Source organism: Azolla caroliniana, unplaced genomic scaffold (assembly GCF_043228905.1).
Source record: "Azolla caroliniana isolate FFs.n. ecotype wild unplaced genomic scaffold, voAzoCaro1.0.p SCAF_7, whole genome shotgun sequence".
Taxonomy (NCBI): domain Eukaryota; kingdom Viridiplantae; phylum Streptophyta; class Polypodiopsida; order Salviniales; family Salviniaceae; genus Azolla; species Azolla caroliniana.
Window position 1 is genome coordinate 3,350,110 of NW_028230442.1, and position 7,012 is coordinate 3,357,121.

A 7,012-nucleotide genomic window follows, 5' to 3' on the forward strand; every position below is an offset into this window, starting at 1 on the left:
GGCCAGTTGCCCTAGCTCATTTAGTATATAATGGGCTTTGTAATCTAGTTGTTAAGTTGTTGCCATTATTGAGAGAGCTTGAATAATACAGTTTGTTGTGTGCCTTCTCGTCTCCCTCTCTCTCATTCTAATTTCTGATCTTGCCTTCATCTTGTGCACTCAATGATATTCTTCAAGAAGAAATGTTGATATATCTACATTAATTGTCTAAGTCTACAACACTAGTTACTATACAAGGAGGTGGGGTGTTCACACACTTGAGTATCCTAAAGTGTGTTCCCACACCCGGGAAATTGAGTTTGATTCTCAACATATGCCATCCAAATCATTGCTTCCATGTGATTTTACTCACATGCATTGCAATGTGAGACAAGGTGTAGGGACACAAGTGATGAGAGTGGTCAACTATGAATACTTTGCCCTAAACAAGTTTGAGGGTCTGAGTATCACACTTTGGTGTAACAATGATCTGCCTTTCATCATATTTAACTATGCTTTCCACACATGTTCGACAAACCTCAATCCTTGCACAAATTTCTCTCACAACCACAATGCACACTCTTGATTGCAACATTCATTAGTAAAGTTCTTCAACATCAAGAATCACTATTCACTTTCATATTTGACCTTCAAAGACAATATAGAATCTCTCTCTCTCTCTCTCTCTCTCTCTCTCTCTCTCTCTCTCATTTTTTAGGAGATGGTGTTAAGCGCTTTCCTCCAAGCCTTACACTAATATTCTCATTTGTGATTGTGGTGTATTGTAACAATTGAAGTGTGCTGCTCATTTCTACATGCTTTTCATATAATTAATTAGGTAGGTTAAATTATTAAGCACGCATCTTGGCATTAAACAGCTGAATCTTAGTTATAATATTGACTATTTAAGAGGGGAAAGGTAGAGTTTGCTTAATTCATAATATAAGATATTGATATCTATAGACAAGCAATAGTGTCACCAAAGTGTGAAAAAAGTATTTCTTAAGAACCCAACACTTAATATCTCCATGATTATGTGTGTTCTCAACATAATATGCTCTCTTTCCTACCTCTAAGCAACATGCAATATATTCATTCCATTTATGATTTGAAGGAACTTCAAGGCGAAGATATTTGAAGCTTTCCACACATTCAAGTGGCTCATTATTGTACATAATGCATGTTTTATCTCTTTTTTTTGGCTCTTCATAAGCATAATCTTTGTTTTAGAGTTGTTGATACTTAATTTTTCCAATGCTTTCATATGTTTTTGTGCATCTCCTAGAATATTTGCAAAAATCACTACATCATGCGCATATAATAAAAGCACATGTGATGAGTACATTCCCAATGACAAATTCTTCAATGCCTTCTTCCTTTATAAACTTGGCAACCATTTCTTCTAGATCATCAATGCATATACCAAATAAAGTTGGTGAGAGTGGGCATCCTTGCTTAACACCAATAATATTATTGAAAAAATCTTAAGTTTATCTCCGATATGCATGCAACATATAACCTTCTCATATATTTGGGAAATTACAAGCATATATTCATTTGGCGCATGGAGTTCTTCCATTCACCTCCAAATATGCTCACGAGGTACCATATCAAAAGTTTTCTTGAAGTCTACAAAGCAACAATATAAACCTTTACCTTTTAAGCGAGTTTCCTCCGTTAATAATCAAAGGGTCACAAGGTGATCAATGGTGTTATGATGTTTTCGCTTTTCCATAAGCTCTCTTACCATTTATTTCAGACCAATACTTACCTTTGATTCTATTATACATCCAAATTTCTATAAACAAGCCAACCATGATGGTTTGACAATTGTTTACATTATTGACACCTCCACCTTTATGTAAATGTTAGATCCAATTTGTAGTCCAATCGTAGGTCATGTCATATTGCAATGCATGATTAAACATATCACTTATCCATGCATGTGCTTCCTTTCCCGTCCATTTGAGCATTTCAACGTTTATACATTGAAGATCGCTTGCCTTTCGCGAGGCCAATTTCTTAAGTGATGTGCATATATCTTCAATTATAAAGAAGGAGACATATGTAAAAGAGAACCATAACACATCATCTTTCCGGCAAAAGATAGCTCGTATGAATTCTTAAAATGCATAGACAAGTCAAGAAGAGTTAAGCCACGATAGCTCTCAACATGTTTCCCCTTTATATTTCCCCAAAATTTAGCACATGCATTTGTTTTTTCGTGCATTTGGAGGAATTGTTGAGTAACTTCCCATATTCTTCTCTTTCTTTGAATACGCCTTTTGTACTCATGAAAATCCTTTTGATAATTTACTTTATCCTTAAATACATCTAAAATCATAAGGCACTTTCGAGCTTCATGACATTCTTTATCAAACCATTTTTTCTTTAAACTACATTTCTTGATGCATTACTAAGACGTCTGCTTAGTCAAAAAGGATTTGTTTGTGCATGAGAAAATGAGTGCCTTGAAAGCTTCTCATTTGCATTCTAGTGTGGTGGCATGTTGTACCTTTGTCATTTGTAATCTATTGTCAACCATCTTGAAAACGTGGACACTCACTTAATGTTCATGCTCAAGTGCGGTTGTTTATTATCTTCAATGGCCTTCTCACAATCAAACCTATGCATACATTTGAGGTCAATATATAAAATCCTATTATCAGATTCTGGTGTCCATTCACAAAGTAAGAATTTATGTATATGATAAAAAATACCTTGAACAAAAAGTAGCACATAGTTAATCATAATATTTCTATTGTGTTGTTTTACATATAACACCATTAGTGTGGGATTAGTGTGGGGCCATAAGGATACACAATTTGCAATAAACATTCTGACACTATTGCACATTTGTAGGAGCAACTTCCCAAATTGGTTTGGATCTTTTTCATCACTAGAAGAATGATTATACATTTGTATATCCTCTTGCATCCTTGAGATATGAGGGATGAACAATTGTTGTGCATCAAGTTGGAATATTCTTGTATGAGCATTCATGTCACCAAAGACAATAACTTCCCCTTTGAATTTGAAATTTAAGCAATACCATCTTCTAGATTGGCAAAAGTTGATCTTTATCAAAACAAACATAAAAGTTAGAATATTGATGCAGAATGTAACATCCAACTACAAAAGTGGAAAAATCATTAGGTGTTTCTATTTTTGAACCATATGTAGCATTTATGTTCACAAATTTACTAAACGCTTATCAAAGAGTGTACATTATAGTTTGTTAAACCTCAAATCCTTTGAGTATCATGCTCCTATGTTTCAACAAGAAGTGTGATATCCAAGTTAATGGTGAACTCCTCCATGCGAAATCCTGCATTCCATGGGTATTTATTACAAATCCAAAAGCATAGTTGTAGAAGACGTGGATTAGTCCCATAGGTCACGTGTCCCTATTCGCCTACATTTCCTTCTTTAGGCATATCCGTAACCTTATTTTCCAAATTTCTTCATATCCTTTAAGATGGCCATTTTGTTGTGAGATAGTACGATCCTCACTCACAAAATATTGCGTACCTTTGAGTTATGCTCAACTATTTTTGAGTATGATCCTTTGTGTTGTATCATCCTCATTTTGCATACAATAGGCCTTTTTGCATAATGACTAAAAGAAAAAATAATAACCTCTATAGCATTTACAATGTTTTGGCACTTTCTACACTATTGTGGTAAGAAGGTTTTAGACCTATCAACTTTCCATGTTGTGCCTTCTTCTCTCTCACTGAGATTTGCATTCTTGGTATTAATGTTGATATAATTGTTGGGCCATTAAGTATACAACATGTTTCTTCTCATTCCATCTTGTCCATATTTTCTTGGAGTGTGTCATTGAAATTGAGTCTATTGAGCAATTGATCATAAAAACAGCCAACATTGAAGGATTGGATGAATCGTTGGGCCTTAGGTCGTCATTGCTGAGAGATTGTGAGACACATGGGTTGAGGAGGAGGTGAATGTGTAGTTGTGGGAGAACTTTCTAAGGATATTATATACTAATTATGTTGGTTCCCAACAATGAAACACAATATGGTAGGCATGATGTTGGCAAGTGGGGATGTGGTGGTGTCTTGTCATGTGGGATGCTAGAGTCTCGTGCGCACAAGAAGGGACATGTTGGGCAAGAGGCGGAGTACACTAAATGAGATGTAAAAAAACAAGTGGGTCAAGATTTGGGGTATCCCTTTGTAGTGGCACCAATTAATCAAGTTCCCTAGATGGGGCCAACATGACTTAAATGCCTTGGTGTGTCGCACTTCCAAAGATCACTACCAAGACTTGAGTCATTTCCTTCCTCATTGTGAGTTGACCAAGCAATTAGAGACATGGCTTCTCAATGACAAAGGCCAAACCATACTTCAACTCATGAAGCAAGTTCCTCCTCACGCTCGGAAATTGTGGAAGCTTGAAGGTGTTTCCGTGAGGTGCACGAAAATGATAGTGTGGAAAACTTAAAAGTTACATTGAGGAATGTGAATTCTGATGAAATGATTGCAAAGGGGACAAAATCAGGACCAAAAGGATGTACATTGTAGACCCTATGCTAGGGTTCATAAAGGCCTCCTTAACATGAGAGCTCTTGCCCTTTTATCCAAATTAGAAAATCCAAGAGGGTCACTTTTACAATAGAAGCCCTTTGGGCATTAATCATTGCCAACTAATAAAGGTTAGTTCCCCACAAATTACAACATGAACATGTCTCTTATATACATTTGGCCTATCTAGATTGGAAATACTATGCAAAATAGGGATATTAAAACCAATGAATATGACATTATGTCCCTTAATCTAATAAATGAATGCATCAACTTACATAGACGCTTATGGTTCCTTCTTGACTTCAATATAATTGATGAGTAATCATGATGATCATTTGGTTCTTTAATTACAAATAGAACTGAATTATTTTGAAATTACAAGAACAGAAATGAAAATTCTAACAATCTCTTGTGTGTATTATTATTAAAATGAGATTATCATTTGGATGTCTAAAAAAAGTGAGATGCCAAGAGTTACTTATGGCAGCTACATCCGCACATAATATCCACAAACTCCTCTATTTATTTATACCATTATCACGGAGTGGATATACCAACCTATCCAACGCATAACATCCTATCCAATGTATTTCCAACTAATGAACTTATTTGTTTATTTATATCATTATCCACATAGTGGATATACTAAACTATTGAGGTTTTTTTGCCTATTAGAGAAAAATTTTAAAGCAAGAAAACCTCAAAGAAGTGTTTTCTTTTTGTTGCCGTTCTCATTGTATTGAGTTTTCTTTCACTTCCTTGGGTTTTTTGGGGTTTGTTGGATTCATTGTTTACTTTCAAGTAACCGAGTTTCTCTCAACTCTTATTAATGTCCCTTTCTTTGCTACTTTTTTAGACCGTGCTTTTTTTTCTTCAATCGTGTTTATACTTGTGTTAGGGTTATGCCTTATATCTTCTTGTTCAGATTCACCATGCTCCTTTCTTGTTTGGTGATAACAAACCTTATAACCACTTTAGTAATGTTGAGGAATATTTTCTTCCATATTATGGCATGGAGTTCTGTGTACTAGAGCCATTAACAAAAGAAGGCATACAAAAAGCCCTACTGCACTCAATATTTAATCTATTTCTAAGGGTGATGTTATCATCATGACTCTTTGCATGCCTGTCATTTCTCTATGGTGTCACTTTTTGGTCTCTCTCTCTCTCTCTCTCTCTCTCTCTCTCTCTCCTTACACACATTGGGGGGTATTCATACTCAAGTACAATGCTTTTTTGTGCATTCAATTTAACCCTTAGAACACTTTCTAGTTTCTTGTGTTTATTTTTGTTCTAGTCTTTCTTAGAGTAAGAATTGTAATTTGTATTTATTATTAAATCTTTGCCTTTTGTGCCAATAATTTGTTAGTTATTACAAGGATTGTTCATTCCCTTAATGTTCAATCTTTCATCGACAGAGCTTCCCTTACATTTTCAGCTTTGAACAGTATTCCCTGTCCAACTTTTACCTTTATGATGAGTGAACAATCGTGTTCATTTATTGACCTTGGTGCTTTCCACCATATACACCTACAAAACAAATCTTAACAAGTTTTCCACTTGAAGTTGGTGTCACTTGTTGGTTTGATTTGGGTCATTTCAATGCCTGCATGCATTACCCAACTCGGTTTAGGGCCTTGCTCATCTATGAGCCTAATATGATCATTACTTTTGGCACCCCAAAAATCACACACATCATGGATACCTTACATGGATTTAACACATAAGGTTCGCTTCGTTTGTAGGTTCACCAAGTTTGATATGGGGTCACCTAATCTCAATGATTGTTAGCGTCATCTAGCATGGCTATGACCCTAGGATTCTCTTTGGACTAGGCAAATACCCTTTTTGTTTAATGGATTTTATATTTATATTCCTACAGATTATCCAACATAACAAAAATATTGGCAATTGTCTATACCCAAATGTGTTTCGAGGTCCTCTAAACAACATTCATTACGATCTAACTACATTATTGATTGATATAACGATTTCCGAAATGTTAAAACCACATTTGCAACTTGCAATGATGTAGGAGGCACAAACCCACCCCATGATTATGATATAGTTAAATTCTATAAAATCATCGACGCATTCCTTGTAAGTCCAACCTATATAAAGAGGGGAAAGTTGCTATCGTGGTGAAAATTGGTGTGTGTGTGTGTGTGTGTGTGTGTGTGTGTGTGTGTGCACCTGCGTGTGTACACCATGGCCATAGCCCATTATTGCCAGACCATTTGCCCACTAATTGTCATTGGCGATTGCCCTATGGGCATTGCCCAATGGCCATTACAGCTGCCTCCTTTGAAATGATGGGCTTCCTTCAAAGTACAAGACATAGTGGAGCATGCGCGACCAAAAAAGCAAAAGCAAGTGCCATATGAGTGAGTAAAAACTAGTGCACCAATTCATTACAATCTTCACCACAAAGGCACACACACATAGCCATTATATATATATAGCTGAGCTGAAAGCAAAGATCC

At 35.7% G+C, this 7,012-nt stretch overlaps 1 pseudogene; it reads right to left on the bottom strand.

Moving 5' to 3' along the window:
• Nucleotides 1-1,691: 1,691 nt before the first annotated feature.
• Nucleotides 1,692-3,244, bottom strand: LOC147861570 (uncharacterized; annotated as a pseudogene).
• Between the last annotated feature and the right edge of the window lie 3,768 nt (nt 3,245-7,012).